We start from the raw sequence: 6,268 nt of genomic DNA on the forward strand, positions 1-6,268 counted from the left end.
TTCACCTGCACATGCACCGGAATATAATCCTAAAGGCCAGGACATCACTCCTGTGGTGTCTGCTCAGTTCTCTCCTTCTAGAGGGATGAAGGTTCGGGATCCAAGGTTAGATCCTGGTATCCGTGCATAAGGATCTCCGAGGCTGGGGAGCAGGCCTTGCAAGGGACGTATTTCCAGAGGTTAAGGTTAAGTTGGAAAGCTTGTCTGCAATAAGCTTTCTTGATTTAAGAGATATTTTCGACGAACGTATTCTTCGTGTTCGGCCCATGTTAGTTTTGCCAGACCACTTATCAGCAATGGCGTGAGTAAGTCGCTATGACGGAACAAGGAGCAAAGCGGCAATGGCAGAAGATGCACAGTTTTGCCGTGGGGCAAAAAGTCTGGTAGTATTCGTTCCGGTGGTTAGCGAAGGAGAAATAGATTTCCTCTGCTGACGCGATCTCCATCCGGGGAAAAATTCAGTCATCGTCGAGAAATTTTCACAGACGTGACAACTTTTGTGGAGGGTCGCAATTGGTCATGTTGGTGTCTCGCTTCAACGAGAGGCCTCAGGGATATTGTTTCAGGTCAAGGGACACCCTCGTGACACCGTGGGTGTTTTTAGTCGGTCTATGTGGCCTCTCCTATTTCATTTTTTCGGAAGGTGATAAACGTAGGAAGAACATAGGTTCAGACGATCCTCTCGGATATGATTTAGCCAAGGAGGTTTTGCTATCCAGTTTTTCATGATTTGCTCATGGGAGTTTCCTGCCCTCTTCCTTTACGTGAGGAACTGTTACAACTAGATCAGGGCGTGTATCAAGACTTACCGCAACTGCATCTGACGGCGTGGCGGTTGAATGCCATATTCTAAGCCGGAAGGATGTTCTCAGTGAAGCCGTTTCCTCAATGTTTCAGGCTAGGACAGAAGTAACGGCAAACTCTTTCCGCCGTGGTTGGCGTATTTCTGTGTCTTGGTGTGAATCCAGGATGGTTCCTACGGAAGACTTTCAGATAGGTCGTTCTTATCCATACTTACAAGCCATTGTGGATGCAGGCCTACAGTTAGGCTCCATTTCGGTGCAGTATGGCTTTATTATTATTTTCTTAAAAAAAAAAATATCTCTTGGAAAGTGGTCATGCTATTGGCTTTGGCGTCCGCAAGGTGGGTGTCGGACGTGGTGGGTTTGTCTCACAAGAGCCTTGTTTGATCTTCCAGGTAGACAGAGAGGACTTGTGAACTCGGATTGTAGTTCTACCAAAGAGTGGTTTCTGGGTTTCGCAGAAAACAGTCTATTTTTGATGCCGGTGGTTCTCTCGGTGTTACCGGGGATTTCAATATTTAGGTTGCCAATTTGGCTCTGTTTCTCCGGTATGCTCCCAACATGCTTGGGGCGACTGCAGTATGCAGTCTGTTACACGCTGAATCTGTGATACGATTTGGCATGTTGTTCGATGGTTGGATTGCCGTGACCGAAGTCGGTGGAAGCCCATTCTAATGGAAAGATGGGCTCTTCTTGGGCCGATGCCAGAGGAGTCTAGGCAGTTCAACTTTGCCGAGCGGATTATTGGTCAGGATCAAACGCTTTTGCTATGCTCTACGCGTTTGATACCATGATTGTTGGGGACCTTTTGTTTGCTCATTTGGTGCGGCAGGCAGAGGCGTATCTAGGGTAGGGCGAGTGGGGCACGTGCCCTGGGCGCCTTGGCAGGCCCAGGAGAGGAGGCGCCGCCGGCGTCCAGGGCATCATGCCCCACTTGCCCCCGTCAACCCTAAATGTGAGGGGAGGAGAGCGCAGCGTCTCTCCCTCCCCTCACCGCCACTGCCAGCACTAGCAGTGCTGCGCACAGCGCTGCTGTGTCCGGTCTTCAGCGTTAGCCAATCAGAGCTTGCGGACCGGCTCCTAATTGGCTGCCGGTCTGCGAGCTCTGATTGGCTAGCGAACCGGCGCCAGACAGCCGCCGGAGACCTGGAGCGGTGAGGGGAAGGAGAGGCGCTGCGCTCTCCTCCCCTCACATAGCAACAAGCGGCCGGTAAGTGATGGGGGGTGGTTCGGCGGCACGAAGGGGGGGGGGGGGGTCCGGCGGCACAGTGGGGCATGTATCTGGCACCAAGTGGGGCCTGGCACTGTGGGGCATGTATCTCGCACTGTGGGGCATGTAACTGGCACTGTGGGGCAATGTATCTGGCACTGTGGGGCAATGTAACTGGCACTGTGGGGCAATGTAACTGGCACTGTGGGGCAATGTAACTGGCACCAAATGGGGCATGTAACTGGCACTGAGTGGGGCCTGGCACTGTGGGGCATGTATCTGGCACTGTGGGGCAATGTATCTGGCACTGTGGGGCAATGTATCTGGCACTGTGGGGCAATGTATCTGGCACTGTGGGGCAATGTATCTGGCACTGTGGGGCAATGTATCTGGCACTGTGGGGCAATGTATCTGGCACTGTGGGGCATGTATCTGGCACTGTGGGGCAATGTATCTGGCACTGTGGGGCAATGTATCTGGCACTGTGGGGCAATGTATCTGGCACTGTGGAGCAATGTATCCGGCACTGTGGGGCAATGTATCCGGCACTGTGGGGCAATGTATCCGGCACTGTGGGGCAATGTATCCGGCACTGTGGGGCATTGTATCCGGCACTGTGGGGCAATGTATCCGGCACTGAGTGGGGCAATGTATCTGGCACTGTGGGGCAATGTATCCGGCACTGTGGGGCATTGTATCCGGCACTATGGGGCAATGTATCTGGCACTGAGTTGGAATGTATCTGGCACTGAGTGGGGCATGTATCTGGCACTGTGGGGCAATGTATCTGGCACTGTGGGGCATTGTATCCGGCACTGTGGGGCAACGTAACTGGCACTGTGGGGCATGTATCTGGCATTGAGAGGGGCATGTATCTGGCACTGTGGGGCAATGTATCTGGCACTGTGGGGCAATGTAACTGGCACTGTGGGGCAATGTAACTGGCACTGTGGGGCAATGTAACTGGCACTGTGGGGCAATGTAACTGGCACTGTGGGGCAATGTAACTGGCACCAAATGGGGCATGTAACTGGCACTGAGTGGGGCCTGGCACTGTGGGGCATGTATCTGGCACTGTGGGGCATGTAACTGGCACTGTGGGGCAATGTATCTGGCACTGTGGGGCAATGTATCTGGCACTGTGGGGCAATGTATCTGGCACAGTGGGGCATTGTAACCGGCACTGTGGGGCAATGTAACTGGCACTGTGGAACATGTATCTGGCACTAAGTGGGGCATGTATCTGGCACTGTGGGGCAATGTATCTGGCACTGTGGGGCAATGTATCTGGCACTGTGGGGCAATGTATCTGGCACTGTGGGGCAATGTATCTGGCACTGTGGGGCAATGTATCTGGCACTGTGGGGCATGTATCTGGCACTGTGGGGCATGTAACTGGCACTGTGGGGCAATGTATCTGGTACTGTGGGGCAATGTATCTGGCACTGTGGGGCAATGTATCTGGCACTGTGGGGCATGTATGTGGCACTGTGGGGCAATGTATCTGGCACTGTGGGGCAATGTATCCGGCACTGTGGGGCAATGTATCCGGCACTGTGGGGCAATGTATCCGGCATTGTGGGGCAATGTATCCGGCACTGTGGGGCATTGTATCCGGCACTGTGGGGCAATGTATCCGGCACTGTGGGGCAATGTATCCGGCACTGAGTGGGGCAATGTATCTGGCACTGATTGGGGCATGTATCTGGCACTGAGTGGGGCATGTATCTGGCACTGTGGGGCAATGTAACTGGCACTGTGGGGCAATGTATTCGGCACTGTGGGGCATTGTAACCGGCACTGTGGGGCAATGTTTCTGGCACTGAGTGGGGAATGTATCTGGCACTGTGGGGCAATGTATTCGGCACTGTGGGGCATTGTAACCGGCACTGTGGGGCAATGTTTCTGGCACTGAGTGGGGAATGTATCTGGCACTGAGTGGGGCATGTATCTGGCACTGTGAGGCAATGTATCTGGCACTGTGGGGCATTGTATCCGGCACTGTGGGGCAATGTAACTGGCACTGTGGGGCATGTATCTGGCACTGAGTGGGGCATGTATCTGGCACTGTGGGGCAATGTATCTGGCACTGTGGGGCAATGTATCTGGCACTGTGGGGCAATGTATCTGGCACTGCGGGGCAATGTATCTGGCACTGCGGGGCAATGTATCTGGCACTGTGGGGCAATGTATCTGGCACTGTGGGGCAATGTATCAGGCACTGAGTGGGGCAATGTATCTGGCACTGAGTGGGGCAATGTATCTGGCACTGAGTGGGGCATGTATCTGGCACTGTGTGGCATTGTATCCGGCACTGTGGGGCAATGTAACTGGCACTGTGGAACATGTATCTGGCACTGAGTGGGGCATGTATCGGGCACTGTGGGGCAATGTATCTGGCACTGTGGGGCAATGTATCAGGCACTGTGGGGCATGTATCCGGCACTGTGGGGCAATGTAACTGGCACTGCGGGGCAATGTAACCGGCACTGTGGGCCATTTTCAGTGGCCACACCCCTTCTGGAGCGTGGCCACACCCATTATGGTGTGTGACCACGCCCATTTCCCCCCGGGGGGGGGCGCATTTTCCATCTTGCCCTGAGCTCCGAAAACCCTAGTTACGCATCTGGCTGCAGGTCCGGCGGCACAGTGGGGCATGTATCTGGCACTGTGGGGCATGTAACTGGCAATGTGGGGCAATGTATCTGGCACTGTGGGGCAATGTAACTGGCACTGTGGGGCAATGTAACTGGCACCAAATGTAACTGGCACTGAGTGGGGCCTGGCACTGTGGGGCATGTAACTGGCACTGTGGGGCAATGTATCTGGCACTGTGGGGCAATGTATCTGGCACAGTGGGGCAATGTATCTGGCACTGTGGGGCAATGTATCTGGCATTGTGGGGCATGTAACTGGCACTGTGGGGCAATGTATCTGGCACTGTGGGGCAATGTATCTGGCACTGTGGGGCAATGTATCTGGCACAGTGGGGCAATGTATCTGGCACAGTGGGGCAATGTAACTGGCACTGTGGGGCAATGTATCTGGCACTGTGGGGCAATGTATCTGGCACTGTGGGGCAATGTATCTGGCACTGTGGGGCAATGTATCTGGCACTGTGGGGCAATGTATCTGGCACTGTGGGGCAATGTATCCGGCACTGTGGGGCAATGTATCCGGCACTGTGGGGCAATGTATCTGGCACTGAGTGGGGCAATGTATCTGGCACTGAGTGGGGCAATGTATCCGGCACTGTGGGGCAATGTATCTGGCACTGTGGGGCAATGTAACTGGCACTGTGGGGCAATGTAACTGGCACTGTGGGGCAATGTAACTGGCACTGTGGGGCATTGTAACTGGCACCAAATGGGGCATGTAACTGGCACTAAGTGGGGCCTGGCACTGTGGGGCATGTAACTGGCACTGTGGGGCATGTAACTGGCACTGTGGGGCAATATATCTGGCACTGTGGGGCAATGTATCTGGCACTGTGGGGCATTGTATGCGGCACTGTGGGGCAATGTAACTGGCACTGTGGAACATGTATCTGGCACTGAGTGGGGCATGTAAATGGCACTGTGGGGCAATGTATCTGGCACTGTGGGGCAAAGTATCTGGCACTGTGGGGCATGTATCCGGCACTGTGGGGCAATGTAACTGGCACTGTGGGGCAATGTAACTGGCACTGTGGGCCATTTTCAGTGGCCACACCCCTTCTGGAGCGTGACCCTACCCATTATGGTGTGTGACCACGCCCATTTCCCCCCCGGGGGGGGGGGGGGGGCATTTTCCATCTTGCCCTGGGCTCCGAAAACCCTAGTTACGCATCTGGCTGCAGGTCCGGCGGCACAGTGGGGCATGTATCTGGCACTGTGGGGCATGTAACTGGCACTGTGGGGCAATGTATCTGGCACTGTGGGGCAATGTAACTGGCACTGTGGGGCAATGTAACTGGCACTGTGGGGCAATGTAACTGGCACCAAATGTAACTTGCACTGAGTGGGGCCTGGCACTGTGGGGCATGTATCTGGCACTGTGGGGCATGTAACTGGCACTGTGGGGCAATGTATCTGGCACTGTGGGGCAATGTATCTGGCACTGTGGGGCAATGTAACTGGCACTGTGGGGCAATGTATCTGGCACTGTGGGGCAATGTATCTGGCACAGTGGGGCAATGTATCTGGCACTGTGGGGCATGTATCTGGCACTGTGGGGCATGTATCTGGCACTGTGGGGCATGTATCTGGCACTGTGG

The sequence above is a fragment of the Pseudophryne corroboree genome, chromosome 8 (assembly GCF_028390025.1).
Source record: "Pseudophryne corroboree isolate aPseCor3 chromosome 8, aPseCor3.hap2, whole genome shotgun sequence".
NCBI lineage: Eukaryota > Metazoa > Chordata > Amphibia > Anura > Myobatrachidae > Pseudophryne > Pseudophryne corroboree.